Raw genomic sequence first — 17,745 nt, 5'->3', positions numbered from 1 at the left:
CGGTAGTCACACATCATGGAAAAGAGGTGTTGGGATTCCTGGTAGTTGACGTAGCCATTCACAAAATGTGTCTCCCAACCTGAATTTATTTCTGAGCTTTGAAATTACTTGGGTTTTTTGTTTCTTCTTCTTCTTCTTTGGTCTCTCTCCCTCTCTCTCACAAATTTACAGATCTCTACATGTGCCCAGTTTTAAAATTGCCATGGATCTGAAGGCTCTAAAAAGCCTTCCCCCCATTCATTAATTGTGCCCACAAAAAGCACTGTTGATATGGCTACGGTTGGCTAAGCTTTGGGGGGGGGGCGGTCATGGTGTTCTGCAAGAACAGAGGAACACATGCACACACCAGTAAAACGACTTGAAAAAAATAGCCTTGATTAAGCCATATGACAGATCGTGAAGCTGAGGCTCCAATACTTTGGCCACCTCATGAAAAGAGAAGACTCCCTGGAAAAGACCCTGATGTTGGGAAAGATGGAGGGCACAGGGAGAAGGGGGCGACAGAGGACCAGATAGTTGGACAGTGTTCTCAAAGCTACCAGCATGAGTTTGACCAAACTGCGGGAGGCAGTAGAAGACAGGAGTGCCTGGCGTGCTCTGGTCCAGGGGGTCATGAAGAGTTGGACACGACTAAACGACTAAACAACAACAAAAGTCATATGAACAGTCACATCAATACTGCTTGTTTACAGTGTGCGTATAGGCAGTTAAGAGTGGAGTTGAGGGAAAGGCAGTTGACTTGGAGAAACTGAAAACTGTTGTGAACCAGAGGCTCAAATTCCAGAAATAATTTTGGGAGTTCTCCTAGTCCAACCAAAAATTAGGAGTAGCTGAACACAGGGCAGACGAACCCCTGAGATATTGACAGAATATAATGGGGGAAATCCACACATCATCCTTATAGATTCACTGCTGATCACCAGAATGATAAAAGATGCTCCTTTTTGCAATGTATATTTTTAAAGAAGGGTGAACACTAATCTGGGTTATTTGCAAGCAGGACTGTAGCCCTCACCTCTTGCCCCCATTTCTCCCTTTTAAAAAAAATTTCCATTTTTATTAAAGGTTATGTTCTTGCTTCGCATCTCTGAGAAAACTTCAAGGTTATCTCCCTCTTTGCTTGTCTCTCTGAGGACTGCAGTGGAGGTAATTGGGAAGAGTCAAGCGAGAAAGGCAGCAGTGACCAGAATAGAATCAGTGTGGAATGTAAATTGACTTGGGCCAGATCCTCACATACCTTTACATCACTTGATGTTGCTGCATTTATTGTTGGACTCCAATTCCTATCAGACCCAGCTAGTATGGATGGTGGTAAAGGATGAATGATAGGAGCTGTAGACCTGAAACATTAGTAGGTCCTCAAGTTCTGCATCCTTGCTGTAAGCATGTGGCTATGCTAGCGTATTTGGAGTTTGTGGCACAATCTACCGTTGTCAGGAGTCCAGGTTCCCCACTTTAATAACACACTAAGCATAGGTAATTGAAAAGGAGGATTTATTGCAAAAACAGATAGCTCCAGAAGACTCGAACAAAGCCTCCAGCATCATTACTCAAGATGACCCTTCTGAAGACTCCTTCTGGTGTCTACAGAAGATATTGAACTTACGACCCTTACGTCTCTTGTTTTGCTTTCTATCTAGCAGCTCTCCCATTCACCGACTTCAGAACCCATTCAAGTCTCAAAACACATCTGGTGCCTGGCTAATTTCGAACACTGCTTAGCCACTGTGACTAATACAGCGCTGAACTCGCTGCACATTTTTATTTATTTATTTATTTTATTTATTAAATCTGTATACTGCCCTTCATCCAAAGACCTCAGGGTGCTTCACAGCGTAAAAATTACAAAACCAAAGCACAGAATACAGAAAACAAAAACAAAACAAACCCATAACCGCCCCCCTTCTACAAACACAAGTTAAAGGACATAGACCGTTAAACAGCCCTGGGCCCGGTGAAAGAGGAATGTTTTCACTTGGTGCCTAAAGGTGCACAATGAAGGGACCAGGCAAGCCTCCCTGAGGAGAGCATTCCACAAACAGGGAGCCACTGCAAAAAAGGCCCTGTTCTCATGTTGCCACCCTCTGGACCTCTTGTGGCGGAGGCACATGAAGAAGGACCTCGGATTATGATCTCAGGGGCCAAGTCGGCTCATACGGGGAGAAGCAGCCCTTGAGATATTTACTTAGTTCTTCTTAGGTTTTTCCTGCTTAGCAGGCTTGAGCAGCATGGACCACACATCCTACACCTCCCCAGAAGAAGGGGGTAAGAAGAAAAGAGACAGCTCTATCTAGAAATACGAGGAAGAAGAAAATTGAAGTTATAGCCTAGCACTGAGCAAGTCCTGTGAGTAGCTACCTGGGATGTTAAGAGAGAGAGAGGTCACTGAACTCCATTTCTGCAAAACAATTCCACAGAGCTCTTTAAATCCTTGTTATGTCTTTCTTCTTTTATTTCGCCACAATCCCTGAAGCCCTACCTGACGGCAGTGGGCTGCAGAAGCCGAACAGGACTAAGGGAAAATGTTTTACATTTCCCATTTGTCACACGTTGTAAGCTGGGCTTCACACTCCTGCTGTGTCAGAACCATGCAATTTGAAAACTTTGAAATTTTGGTTGCAATCTTGTGCACAACCGCAAACCTCAGTGCAGTTCGTTTGGCTTCCGTCCGAGGCATTCTGAACTGGACTACTCTACAGGGTTGTACAGTGGTACCTTGGGTTAGAGACGCTTCAGGTTACACACTCCGCTAACCCAGAAATAGTACCTCGGGTTAAGAACTTTGCTTCAGGATGAGAACAGAAATTGCGCAGCAGCAGCACGGCGGCAACGGGAGGCCCCATTAGCTAAAGTGGTACCTCAGGTTAAGAACAGTTTCAGGTTAAGAATGGACCTCCAGAACAAATTAAGTTCTTAACCCAAGGTACCACTGTATGAAATTCAAGAGAGAGCTCTCCCATGAATTAACAAAACAGACTACGATGGCAGAGTGTTCCCTTCTTAAGGACTTTTCACAAGTAGTGCATTTTACAATAAATGTAGTTTGTTTTTCTTTGCCCACGGTTGTATTTCTGGGCTTAGAACAAAGTGAACCAATTTTCTGAATGTATTTTACTGGGGAAGGAGAATGGTTTGCTTAGCTCAATTCCAAATTGAGGCGAGGTGAGCGTGCCCATCGGGGTACGTGAAATGGAGAAGGGGGGGGAAGGCAAATCAAAGAGCAACGGGTATCCCATGTGTGTGCTTTTCGGCAGAATTTCTCAAGCTGCCGTCTTGCCCCCAGTTGATGAAGAAGAAAACTTTTCCTCTTTTTTTTTTAAAGCTGACCTTTCCTTCTTTCTACAAGTGCTAATCATTGGAGAATTTCAACGGCAATCTTTTTTTAAAAAACAAAAATGGAGAGTTAATCAATTCCGAAGTCAAGTATTTAATAGGCTTTCTTGAATAATATGATGAGGATGAAGAAGAAAGGGTGACCGGTGGTCAGGAAAAAAGCACGTTGTGATTAAGCAGGCCTTACTCTGCATTTTCCGCCCCAGAGGATCAAAGAGGGGTGCAAACTCTCCAGGGTAAATAGATGGAGGAAAAGGACTGATTGGAGAAACATGGCCTTGCTTGCATTCAGCAACCCTCCATCACATCATCAGCTGCAGCCTGGACCCTGAACAAACACACCTTCTCAGGAAAGGGCTTTGCCACAGAGAGAGAGAGTGCGCATCGCGAATCCCTCTCCTTATTAAACGCCATTCAATCCCATCCTCGCCCAGAGCCACAGCACCTCCTCTTCTGTCACACCCTTAATTGCTCAGTGCCAAGGGGGATGGTTCTGTGGCAGAGGCAGCCTGCTTCCCTACCCCGTGCTACAAAGTGCTAAATGATTAGGAAGCCTGGGAGAATTGCACCATCGCTGTTCTTCCCATCTGTTAGTAGCAGAGATGTCGGCAATGTTCTCTAAAGAGCATGAAGGCAGCCCTGGCAGATTAATCCAAAGGCCCACCTCATCCTGCAGTCTGCTTCCAGCCAGGTGCCTTCAATGGGGGGGACCACAAGCAGGGTGCCAGGTATTCAGAGGGGTGGGGGCTCAGAAGATGGAGGTTCCATGCAGCCACCATGGCTGATCATTCAACAATGGGTTTGTACCACCCTTTTAAAAAGGCATCTAACCTACTAGTCATAATCACATTGATATGGCAGTGAATTCCACAGATCCGTTGTCTGACGTGTGAACTTTCCTCCTCCTTGTCCTGAACCTACATCCAGAGACCCCAGATTCTTACATTATGAAACAGCAAAACACTCTCCTCTATCTAATTTCTCTTCACCGTTCATAATTTCATAAACTGCTTTCATGCCATGTGTCCCCGCTCCCCCCCAAAAAAACCCCTCTATTTGTCCCTGCCCCCTGGAAAGGACAGGACACCCCCAATTCTTTAGCTTTTCCTTTTGGTCAAAGTTGGGGAGCCTGGGTCCCTCCAAATATTGCTGGATTCAGAGGTGGACTTTGGTAATTCTTTTCGTAATATTGTGTCCTGTGCAAGGCCAAGATTTGGCACCCTCAAATGGATCCTCTGAATTATGGATCTTCTCAGTCTTGTGTCCCCTCAGCTCAGCGACCTGTGCTGGGGAACAGCCCGCACTGCCCTAAATGTGGCGCTGCTGAACTGTAAACCCCAGTGTTCCTAAGAAATGATTGTGTTGGTTGGGGTTGATGGGGAAGTTTTCATCCAACAATATCTGGAGGGGCACAGCGTCCCTGCTTCTCCCTGCCCACTCCCCTCTGGGTGATCTGGTGGCATGGTCCAGAGGGACAGGGCAAAGCAACATGATAGGACTACTCAGGAGGAAAGGGGGCCCCTGGGCCCTCCGAAACCCAGAGCCAACACTGCCTGGGGGGAAATGCCAACCCATCACCCATAACTTAATGTGCCTTTTGCTACCAGCTCTTTGCTCCTTGGCACTTCAAAGGTGAATAGGCTCACCACTGCAACTGTGGAAATAGTTATGAGATTCCAGAAAAAAAACATTTCATCTGCCTTCTTTGTTCTCTTTTCCAAAAGTTGAACGTGCACACCTTGTTCTCCTCTCCCCGCTCTCCTCATCTGCCTCTGGCACATCTATTATGTGCATTTTTCATTAGGAGCGTTTTGCAAGCGATCTGTTGATTCACGGTATTAGAATTGCAAACAAATGCCATCATTTCCCCTGCATGTTCTTCATTTTGGATTCTGCATTGATTTCCCGGCATTGTTGGGCCACTTGAGTGACACTTCACATTGATTTCAACCCTTTTAAAGATTCCGCTCCCAGATGCACCAGCCCATCAGTTCTTCCGCAAGGATTCAAGAGTTTGCAGCAGTCAGGAAAAGGAAAAAGCCCAATACACAGGCAACTCTAATGAGGGCAGACCTTGAGCTTAATTTGTGCCAGGGATCAGCCCTCAACCTTCAATGAATCTCAAGCCTGAGTTCTGGAATATGGGGAACAATAGCAAAGACCACTTATTCTCAACATATGCAGAGTCCCTCCCCTTGTATAGCCTGATTGCACAGAATTCCTGAAGATGTTTTAGCAAAGGCTACGTAAGAAGGAATCCAGTGGTACCTCTGGTTGTGAACGGGATCCATTCCGGAGCCCCATTCGCAACATGAGCAGAACGCAACCCGTGTCTGCGTGTGCACGGGTCACGATTCACCACTTCTGCACATGCGTGTGATGTCATTTCGAGTGTCTGCGCATGCGCGAGCGGCGAAACCCGGAAGTAACCCTTTCCAGTACTTCCGGGTTGCCGCGGGACGCAACCTGAAAAGATTTAACCTGAAGCAAATGTAACAAGAGGTATGACTGTACTGAGTGTGTCTATCGCAAAACTGAAGTGTTCAAAGTGCATCACATACATTAACTCGGTTCTAATAAACTGGGCCAATACTGTAATCTCTGCAATGTGGATAAGAATGCGGGCTTGTTGTTAGCTTCCATCTGTCTCAAGACACAATGGAGTGCACCTCCCGGGGTGAGGTCAAACTGCTGCATTAGCAGCACCTAGTTTGGGCAGTGAGCTTGGAGGTCCTGGGCTGCCCAGACGACAAGACCCCCCCTCTCAGCCTCGCTGATGTGGTCCAAAGGGAAGCAGAGCAAGACGTTTGGCACCAGCTTGGCTGCAGAAGTTGCCAGAAGGAGGCATACAAGACGCCATCCAAGCATCTTGGCTGACTGACCGAACCCAAAGGGTGCTCATCAATGGTTCCTCTTCATCCTGGAGAAGAGTGACTAGTGGGGTGCCACAGGGTTCTGTCTTGGGCTTGGTCTTATTCAACATCTTTATCAACGACTTGGATGATGGACTCAAGGGCATCCTGATCAAATTTGCAGATGACACCAAACTGGGAGGGGTGGCTAACACCCCAGAGGACAGGATCACACTTCAAAACAACCTTGACAGATTAGAGAACTGGGCAAAAACAAACAAGATGAATTTTAACAGGGAGAAATGTAAAGTATTGCACTTGGGCAAAAAAAATGAGAGGCACAAATACAAGATGGGTGACACCTGGCTTGAGAGCAGTACATGTGAAAAGGATCTAGGAGTCTTGGTTGACCACAAACTTGACATGAGCCAACAGTGTGACGCGGCAGCTAAAAAAGCCAATGCAATTCTGGGCTACATCAATAGGAGTATAGCATCTAGATCAAGGGAAGTAATAGTGCCACTGTATTCTGCTCTGGTCAGACCTCACCTAGAGTACTGTGTCCAGTTCTGGGCACCACAATTCAAGAAGGACACTGACAAACTGGAACGTGTCCAGAGGAGGGCAACCAAAATGGTCAAAGGCCTGGAAACGATGCCTTATGAGGAACGGCTAAGGGAGCTGGGCATGTTTAGCCTGGAGAAGAGGAGGTTAAGGGGTGATATGATAGCCATGTTCAAATATATAAAAGGATGTCACATAGAGGAGGGAGAAAGGTTGTTTTCTGCTGCTCCAGAGAAGCGGACACGGAGCAATGGATCCAAACTACAAGAAAGAAGATTCCACCTAAACATTAGGAAGAACTTCCTGACAGTAAGAGCTGTTCGACAGTGGAATTTGCTGCCAAGGAGTGTGGTGGAGTCTCCTACTTTGGAGGTCTTTAAGCAGAGGCTTGACAACCATATGTCAGGAGTGCTCTGATGGTGTTTCCTGCTTGGCAGGGGGTTGGACTCGATGGCCCTTGTGGTCTCTTCCAACTCTAGGATTCTATGATTCTATGATCTTAGGGATTTGTGTAGCATTTACTCCTGATCCTTTTCTTCTCTCAAAGATATCCCACACAGCAGCAGAGGTTTGGAGCAGAGTTTTATTTCTCCTAGATGGGCTACCTTCCCAGGTTGATGAACCCCACCTGCCCCACACTTCCCTCTACACCAGCGAAACTGCCTTCTTGACTGTTGAACCCATTACAGTGGTACCTCGCATTAAGTACTTAATTCATTCCGGAGGTCTGTTCTTAACCTGAAACTGTTCTTAACCTGAAGCACCACTTTAGCTTATGGGGCCTCCTGCTGCCGCCGTGCCGCCGGAGCCCGATTTCTGTTCTTATCCTGAAGCAAAGTTCTTAACCTGAAGCACTATTTCTGGGTTAGCGGAGTGTGTAACCTGAAGCATATGTAACCTGAAGCGTATGTAACCCGAGGTATCACTGTATTGGTCTCATCTGCTCAATCCACCGCAGCCTGTCTTCACATGCAGGGGAAGTCCAAATACGATTAGTAAAATAAGGTCTTCCTGGATCACAGTTACCCCAGCTCTGACAAAGAACTTGTGGCAGGTGCTAGATTTGCACTCAGGGCAATCGCATTAGAGGAAAGATAAGGGCCGGGCTTTTTTTCAGCCAGAACTTGCTGGAACTCAGTTCCAGCCACTCTCAGATGGGTGCCATTGCCATCATAACAGAACAAGGGAGGCATTTGTGGTGAGTTCCGGCACCTCTTTTTCTAGAAAAATTGCACTGGATGAGGGAGAAATGTGTTCCATTCATGCGAGCCTACCTAAGCTGACTTAAAGGCTGCTGTTGTCTGAAATTTGCATTTTGCGATAAAGTTGTTATACCAAAAGATGCATACAGATACGTGTGTCCTTGCACACACTAGCAAAGAGATGTGCTTTATTTGCTGTTGTAATCACAGGTTTGCCATGAGGCAGCTCCTTAGATTAGCACTGGTGCAGGAAACTTGAAAAGCATGGGCATATGTACATGTGCCAATGCTTCTTTCAATACTCGGGTACATTCTCCTGGGAGCACATCTAGGACCCCCAGACCAGCATACTGCAATGTGCAAAGTTACATCAGATACCTCCACGTGAGGTCCACACTTTGCATCTTTGCTTTTGGGAACACCCTGGTATTTCTCACAAGGATTATTATGTGCAGAGCTGCCCTTAGGCGCACACTTTTACACATCTAATTTGTACATCGGCTGCCTCCTTCTTGCTTTTACCAAAGGTGTCATGGGCTTTGAAGACACTCAAACTCAGGACGCAAGGGAGAAACGTGCTAAGAGGAAGACACACTTGGCAAATCCACACCGTGATCAACTCCCACCCAGAAACCAATGTCCCCACTGTGGAAGGATGTGTGGATCCAGAATTGGCCTCCACAGTCACTTACGGACTCACTGTTAAAACCGTGTTTATGGAAGACAATCTTACTCGGCTACGAGTGATCGCCAAAGAAGAAGAAGAAGGTGTTTCTCACAAGGATCATGATGTGCAGAGCTTCCCTTACACATCTAATTTGTACATCAGCCACATCCTTCTTGCTTTTAGCCCCAGGCGAATAAAAACCCCAAATCTGGTACACCTCCAATACTGCAATCGGAATCAATAAATGTAAATAGGCAGATTTGCCAGCTCCAAATAATTTATTCCAAGAGCAGAATTTTCTGAATTTTCTTGGCGCTCAGTGTGGAGAGCTCTGCCCTTTGAAGAACTCCCCTCATTATGCTCTTGTGCTTGCAAGTGGCTGATTGATTTTATTGCTGTGGCAAAGATCTAGGAATATGAACTGCTCGGTGCACCAGAATGTCACCAGCGTAACTTGTATTGTAAATAGCCACTGACACGCTGACTTCATTGTTAATGTAAGAGCTGTAAGAGGCTATTAATTTCATTATTGCTCAATCAGCAATGAGCACATGTGCCACCATAACCTCCCAAGCTGCTTGGCTGGTTTCAGCAGAGAGGGTGGAAAATGCCATCAGGAGAGCTGGAAACTTAACTGGGAAACAGCAGAAGATTATTGATGGCGTGACTTATTAGGAAACGGCACCCAATTCTCAGAACGCCATGAAATGGGTGAGATTATTATTATTATTACTACTACTACTAACTGTTCAAGGTGCAGTACTCCGAACAACAGTCCTTTAAGGTGGGCCAGTACCATTATCAAAGTGCAGAAGGGGCCAAATCCTATTCAAGAGGCGGGGAAGGGAAGGGAAGCCAATCCATGGAAGCAAGAAATAAAAAGTGGTGGTGGTGTTTTTTCATTTTTTGGGTTTGGTTGTTGGTTGGTTGGTTGGTTTCTTAGGATTCACCATGCACATGTTTCCAAGAATAGGCTTCTCTGGCAACCCTTGCACAGTTAAAACAGCAATTAAGCCTAAAGAAGACGGAATTAAAACATTGGTATAGTGTCCTGTCTTTTTAAGACATACAAAATGCTTGCAAAACACTCTGAAGCCCCCACTGATTTCAAAGGGGCAGTTTTTAAAAAACTGAATTACAGAACTTGAAACTGCTCAACGGTAAGCAGGATTGTGTCCGATTTTTGATAACAACATGCTTTTGAAATAAAATACTGCACTGGTCTCCTTATACAAATTGCCCTACAAATCATTTTTATGTACTGGTTATAGCAAACTGCAAAAGAAAAAGAAAAAATCATGCTTCTTCCTCTTTCAACATCTTGCCCATTTGAAAATCATTTGCTTGGGTCTGGGGAGAGAAATCCAATATCCAGAAATAGCTGCATTCTTATTCAGCATGTAAGATCTTGCTCTTAACATTCAATTTGCTTGGCAAAACCTTTCAGATTCTAACATTTATGCCGCTCAAAATTATATTTCCAGAAAGCAGAGAACTAGGCCACCATGGGGGGGGGGAGAGGGGGGGTCCAGTGCTTTGCCCAGTAGCACCAGATCCAGAAAGTTCAGCCACAAGTCCTGGAGAGTTGTGACTATACTTCAGTGCTCACTGATTGGCCAGAAGCCATTGTGACATCACTCCTACACCTGACTAGACATTGTGAGGACTTCCTGCTGGAATGTGAGATGCAGACGGAGTTGTCAGGCTACGGACACTTTACAAGACGGTGGTGAAAGCTGAAACACGCCTCTCGGTCAGCGAGCACTCATTGTCCATACAGATTCAGAAATGGAGAACAGGAAACACCAGGAAATATTGACTCACCTACTGAAGGTAAATGTCACCAAGGAAAGGCTCGTTCATTGTAAGGTACTCTCTGTAGGCTAGGGTTGCCAGACGTCCCCGGTTCCCAGGGACAGTCCCCAGATTTGCAAATCTGTCCCCGGACAAATTCCGTTCCTGGAATGTCCCCAGATTTGCAAATCTGTCCCTGGGAAACGTGGCAGTGGCAGCCTCAGCAGCCCGGAGCCAGCCTGGTAGCGCAGTTGGTTCTGGCTGGCTTCAGGAGCTGCGTGCTGCCATGGCGCCCACCATTTTTCCTCACCAGAAGTCCCCATATGATGTGTTGCCCACAAGACACATCATATGGGGACTTCCAGGAGGCAAACTGGCAGGCGCCACGGCAGCGAGCAGCTCATGAGGCCAGCCAGAGCCAACTGGCCAAGGTCACCCAGCAGCTGCATGTGGAAGAGCAGGGAATCGAACCCTGTTCACCAGATTATGAGTCCACCACTCTTAACCACTACACCAGCTGGCTCTCATTGGGGGCCACAGATTCTCTATCCTTGCTTTATAGGTCCCAGTGAAACCTCACTGGTCCTTTGTGTTCACCTGTCCACTGCTGAGCTAGCAGTTTGGCTGCTGCCCTTTAGCACTCTCCAGATGTGGTACCCAAGTGAATCAGAGGACAGAGAAGCAAATCCCACTGCTGCTGCTGCTGCTAACATGCCACTGTGGTGCAGGAAGTCAACGGAGCTAAACTCCTGGTTCCACACCCTTTACACACACAAAAAACCCCACATTATTGTGCTTCCGAGTCAGGCTCTCGCTGCCCCCTGCCCCCCTCGCCCTGCACTTCATGCTACAAATTATTAAAGAGATATTTAGCTGCCACTCCGTTCCATCTAAGGAGACAAAAACCTCTTCCGCTTGAAGTCACCACAGATCCATCAGAGTCTGGCCACTGCCTGTCACTTGTGCATCACACGCCTCATTCATATTAAAGAGAGGCTGTTCTGCAGGGTTTAAACACCAGAGGAGTGTGTGTGTGTGTGTGTGTGTGTGTGTGTGTGTGTGTGTGTGTGTTTATTTTTTAAAAAATACCGATTGCTACCCAGAATGTAACGGCAAGTCAGGAGAAAATACAATTTAGAAGCAAATTCTTTTAAAAGAGGCAAATGCTGAATACTAATCCTGGCTTCCTTGGCTGCATGGCCGTTGAGCGTTCTATCGGGCACACATGTTGCATAGCTAATTTGCGTTCAGTGCGAGGATTAATAATGCATGGCTCAAATATCAATGCAAGCTCGTTCTTGGGTGCCTCTTGGTCTTTGGGCCATGAGAAACCAGCCACTCTACTCTTGCCTTGCCAGACTCCTTCAGCAATGGCCAGCCTCCAGCTGGGTTCTTCCTGTTTCCAAGGCTTGAGTCTTTCTCAGTTCAAAGAGCAGAGCAGCAAAAGATCATGGGACGCTGCCTTATATTCCATTGGTCCGTCTAGCCCAGTGTTGTGCTTCATAGAGAGCAGTTCTTTCCCACCACTACCTAGTGGCCTGGACTGGCTGGACGCTGAGCAGTGGGGGGGGGCACCAGCTGGGGAACCCCCAAGGGAAGAAGGCTCAGAGCCTGGGGAGTGTTGGTAAGATGATGATGAATGGTCAGAGGGAGAAGAGGGAGCAGCCTGGGAGGAGGAGGTGTAGGAAGCTGAAGGGGCAACAGGCTTTAGTGAGCAAGAAGAGCCTGTGGCAGAGAGCAGTCCTGATTCAGAGGCGGGAGAGGAGGAGTGGCAAGGGACAGAGATAAGTCAGGCTGCTGAAGAATCCAGGGAATCTCCCCCCTCCTGCTGCAACCAGCTCCCTCCCCCCCCCCCGGTCTCCCAGAACACAGAGAGAAATGAAAAGAGCAGATGAGAGATTGGTTGCGGACACAGTCTCCAGTTGCTTGGAGGGGAAACCTGGAGAGGAGGGGACCTAGGCACCTGTGGGAAGGTATGTTAGGATATAGTTCCGTTCCACCTTAAAAGGAGCAGGCATAACTGGTGTTTCACATGCCTGTTTACTTCCAGCAGTCTGCTGGGAACTTCCGTTTGTATATAGCTTTTGTGTTATTGCTGTTTTGCTGGAGAGGAAGGGAAGCAGACATGTTTTCCCCTGTGTTCCGAACTATGCTGAATAAAATGCTGTACATTATGCTTACACACTTCTCTGTCCGCCTCTTCTGCTGTGAGAAGATTTACACACTCTGCTGAAAGAGCGTGCACGGGTCTCTAAATGTATCTAAGGCTCGTGTTGCTGATTGATGCTGTTCCAAGGGAGACCGGCTGCCGGCCGGTGGCTGCAGCCAGCTGGGGGCCTGCCTGATGCCTGCCTGACGCCCCTGTCTTCCCGGCAGTGTCCCAACACTTCAGTCCTTGCAACGGCCTCGTTAGGGCAAGACCTATTTGGAAGAGTTGCTGGGATCACTAAACCTGCGCTGTTCTGGTTTCTTTGAATAATTCTTCATTAACTTCACTGAAACCAGTGTTTTTTAATTGCTGACATACACCTGACTCTGGTTCGTGACTTCAGGAACGTTTTATGAATGGCACAGGTCCAACTGTGACCATGTGGAGAGATCTCTGGATGCCAGGTTGCCAGCTGACATCTCCACCTAGCTGGCTGGCACGGCACATGGTAGCATTGCAACAAAAGAAACATGTCTTCTGCTTCTACGCTGCCATGTGATTCAGATTAGCCCAAGCTCACCCAGTGAGCTTCATGGCTGAGTCGGGATTCGAACCCTGATCTCCCAGACCCTAGTCCAGCATGCCAACTATGACGCCACACCGGTTTCCTAGAGTACTTCTGATATAGGGCAGCTATATAAATTAGGTAGGTCAATAAATATGTGAAAAGCAAAGCACCACTTGGAGTAGGATCTGAAATATTTTCGCTGAAGTTTGAATTTGTTTTATTCTGGATTGTTTTATTTGATGTTTTAACGTGTTATAAACTGCTTTGAGAATTTTTTAATTTAAAATACAAAGCGCTATACAAATGAAATGAATAATCAGTATTAAAAACAATAACAAATTTCATTATAAAAACAAAAACAAAATGGGGTTTAGACATTTCATTGTGAACTAGGTTTAAGGTGCTACTTGGCAATTAGCTTATATATCAGAGTTTCTAACATTGTGAGATTGCTGACATAACATATGTGAAGGAAAGGAATGCAAACACTGTTATTATTTGCGATGCAAACCATATTAAGCGGTAGTGACGTCATCAAAGGGCGACGTCACGATAAAGCAAACGTTCAGTCTGCTACCTGTAAGCCGTAATGGGAAGAGCAGTAAGATCACATAGCACACAACCTGAAGGTCATGTCAGCCAGAGTAGTCCTTGAGGGTAATCGAGTGGAGCAATCCTTGCATTATTACTTGGCGGAAATTATTCATGCTGGTGAAATGATTGCAAAAGAGTCCCGATAATGTATATTTCAGTCAGAGAGATCAGAGGCAAAAGTAAGTGGATCAGCAGAACACCTGAGGAAAGTGATGCTTTTACATACGACGCATCGTAATTGTGGTCAAGAGATGCTGCACTTCAGCAGCAACAAGTCATTTTCTGCACCACTGGTCTGTCAAAATATTTTCTGCCCATGTATAAAATGCAAAGAGGAGGAGGAGGAACAGAGGGTGGAAATGAATTGCCAAGCCTATGTGCCCTTGGAAAACGAGGGCCCACCAAAAGATGCCAGGCCCAAGGCCAGAATCTAAACTGGGAAGCCACACTGAACCACCTTTTGATTCAATGCATTTTTTTGTCTTTGGAGGATTCATTCCTCGGGATAATTTTTGTTGTTGTTGTTCAAAACTATTGCCACGTGGATAAAGAAACTCTAGTTGGGGGTCTTCTCTGTAGCCAAATAAAATGAAAGGCGTTTGTCAGAGCTCAAGCCCACCTCAGACATCAAGCTGGCGACTCACCGGCTAATGGAAAGAACTACAGGAAGACCAGCCACAGGGAGCGTCTTCACTGCGGTAGGCCAGAGGTGGACACCCTCCTGACCCAGGAAAAAGCTTCTTGTCGAGGAGCAACTGGGAGATCTGCTTTTGTTGAACAGGTTTCATATTCTCCTCCTTGCTCTGTCTCTGATATAGCCTTGGACTTCCCTCTCAGCTGCCCAGGAGACAGGCATGGCAGCATAAAATATGCCAATGCAAGAGGACCAGAGGAATCCAAGGAGGGAGGGGGAGACAGAAGCCACAGTGGTGCTGAGCGCTGTGATCTTACACGCATTTCCACCAGCACAAGGAAATTGGAATAACATCTGATAAATCGCAGCGCGCTCTATGGAATCACCCCAAAATCAAACAGTTGTTTTTCTTTTTCTCGTTGGGAAACTCTCTTTGAACTGAAGCGGCATCATCTCAGACAATTCAGTTCTGGTAATTACAGCACTATCTTGCCGCAATTAAAATATAATGACTCCACTATTTAAAAACAGAAAAACCAACCCACTACCTTCAAAAGGCACGAAGCCATACCCTGACACCAGTCCAACACATTACGGTTTTGATTACCTAATTACAAGCTAATTCATTTAAACTATAACCTCATTTATGCAGCCACCTTGAAGGACATGAAATTTATCCACTTCAGAGAGATGCACAGCAGCCACACATACCTTCCAATGCTGGACAGAGAAAATCAGATATGCTAGCAAGTCTTTTAACACCAAACACTGGCATAGGCAGAGTGCGTAGCCATGGTTACCACCAATCAGGTTTATTGCCCTAACCCTGGTTAAAATCCTCTCCCCCCAAAATATAGTTCATGCTTGGTTTAGCTTATCCAAGTGAAGCCTTGCCCCTTGAATAGGGGGACATCAACAAGAGTTTGACGTTGCTGACCAGGGTGCTGCCTAAACCAAGGTTTGCAAAGTGCAAATGTTATCACTTAGCCATGGTTAACACAAACTCATTTCAAATAAGGATTTTCTTAACTTGATTTGCAGCCAATCCTTTTCTGTGTTTTAGGTATTCTGAACTAGTTCCTAATCTAGTTCCTAACTCCATCTCCTCAAAGTACTGTGAAAGAACGATGTCAATCAACATTTGATTATCTCCTTCTACCAGTCCACAATAGAAAGTGTCCTTTCATACTGCATCACGGTGTGATAATAAGAATAAGAATAAGAATAAGAATAATTTATTATTTGTACCCCGCCCATTTGGCTGGGTTTCCCCAGCCACTCTGGGCAGCTTCCATAGAGACCAAAAATACACTAAAATGTCACACATTACGCTGTGATACGCTGGTTTGACAACAGATAGGAAGTGCCTACAGAGAGTGGTGAATACAGCATAAGATATTATGGGCTGTCCCGTGAATCCACTGGATGAAATAGCGGAAGAACGTTGCCTCAGGAGAGAGAGGGAAATTCTCAGGGATGATTCACACCCCGGCCAGCACTTTCTTGATCTCCTGCCCTCAGGCAGAAGATATAGAAGCATGATTAGTCGCACTAACAAGGTAAAGAACAGCTTCTATCCATGGGCTGTTAGGCTGCTGAATGAAAAGATAACAACAGGGCAACTGACTTTCGGGTTTGGTGGGTGGGTGTCAGTAAACGAGGGGAATTAAGACTAAGAGAGCTGAGTGGGGGGGGTGCTCGTGTAATCTCACTGTATACAAGTTGTACAAGTGACAATAAAGTATTTCAGTTTCAATCATAACCATGGTTATGTAAAACAAACCATAGTTGAGCATGACGTCTCCATAGGACCTCGGTCAGATAGGGAACACATTTTGAAATCAAACCAGTCTGAAGCTATGGTAGCTGCACCTCAAAGGAACCCAATATGTGAGCGCTTGTGTGAGCAATTACTGCCGGCAAAGTTGCCGTAGGATTAGTACGGATTGTATATTATTTTCAAGTATTATTGGGGCTGTACTTGCAAAGCATTGTTTTGCCTAGGGGTATACATTATTCGTTTCTAACACTATTAATCACTTTCTTCTATCAGTCAAGTTGTTTGGGGCAAGAGGAATAAAGCAAGCAATGACTGTTATCAGAGAGCAGTACCATTAACTACCCTGTAATCAGACCGAAAAGCACACCCCAAAAGAGGCTGCAATGTGTCTGCCTTCCAGAACTGCTTCTATATAAATCTATAGAGTTCTCTTTCCACATGGGTGTAATTATAGCAACATAATTTATGCACTCAGATACGCTGCATATATATATATATTGCCACACAGGTGGGTGGCTGTGCAATAAGAATAGCTCTAAACCCCTATTTAAATATATGATAGCTATTCAGAGTGTTTGACATCTCTGGTATAAAGAGACATTCTCAAACTGTAATAATAATAATATAAGTGCTTGCTGCTCCCCTCAAATGTCAGTTTCTTTCTGGTTCTTCTACCGCCCCAAAGATGGAACACTTCCCAGCAGATGGGATGATCTTAAAAAGGAGTAAGAGAGAGAGATTCCCTGGCAGTCAATTAAGAGTTGGGAGGAACTGGCTGTGCTTAAAATAACAAACAAACAGTCTAGATTCCTTCAAGTACTTCAGCATGCATTCAAAACTGCTGATTTCGCCTATTGTCAAGAACAATTGAACAATGCCACGGAAAAACAACTTTATATATATATTAAAAAAAACCCTCTTTATTAACAGAATCCGGGAGACAAACAGGTATTTTGGTACATTGTCTAACAAACACGTCTATCAGCATCTTGGTGCATGCGTGTGCTCTCATGCTGATGTCTCCATCAAATCTATTTCTTCCAGAGTCCTTTATAGTCAAGAGACGTTAAAAATATCTGGACTCCAAGACGCTGGAACAAAGGAAGGGTGTTTTGTTTTGTTTCAAAGTGCTTTCAGATGAGCCGGCTCCAAAACAGTCGCTGGCTGTCATATATCCCTCCAATCCTCATTTGCACATCAGATTCTGCTTCGGTTATTTGAATTATTTGCTTCAATTTTTGCTTCAGTTACTCAAGGAGGTTATCTTCTCAATGGACCTTCTACCTGTGAAGCATATGCCCTATCGCCGTGTGCTGGCTGGGGCTGATAGAAACTATAGCCCAAGAATTTCTGGAGGGCATCAGTTTTGGTAGACCATCAGTCTTGGAATTGACGAATTGGAATCCACAGGTGACTTGTCTTGCTAAAGGGACCCCTGACCATTAGGTCCAGTCGTGACTGACTCTGGGGTTGCAGCGCTCATCTCGCTTTACTGGCCGAGGGAGCCGGCGTACAGCTTCTGGGTCATGTGGCCAGCATGACTAAGCTGCTTCTGGCGAACCAGAGCAGCACACGGAAATGCCGTTTACCTTCCCGCCGGAGCGGTAC

At 45.8% G+C, this 17,745-nt stretch overlaps 1 protein-coding gene and 1 long non-coding RNA gene across 2 annotated transcripts in view; one reads left to right on the top strand and one right to left on the bottom strand.

The window, feature by feature from the left end:
• The window catches only part of PLXNA4 (plexin A4), a 623,585-nt gene that overhangs the window by 494,094 nt on the left and 111,746 nt on the right, over positions 1–17,745 (bottom strand). The window lies entirely within an intron of this gene.
• LOC308595908 lies at positions 10,324–12,592 on the top strand. The gene is made up of 2 exons (XR_014012204.1): positions 10,324–10,451; positions 10,975–12,592. It is a non-coding gene; the product is annotated as an uncharacterized lncRNA (long non-coding RNA).

This window comes from Podarcis bocagei (assembly GCF_964188305.1).
Source record: "Podarcis bocagei genome assembly, chromosome: 10".
Classification (NCBI taxonomy): Eukaryota; Metazoa; Chordata; class Lepidosauria; order Squamata; family Lacertidae; genus Podarcis; species Podarcis bocagei.
This window is presented reverse-complemented; position numbering and strand designations above follow the sequence as displayed.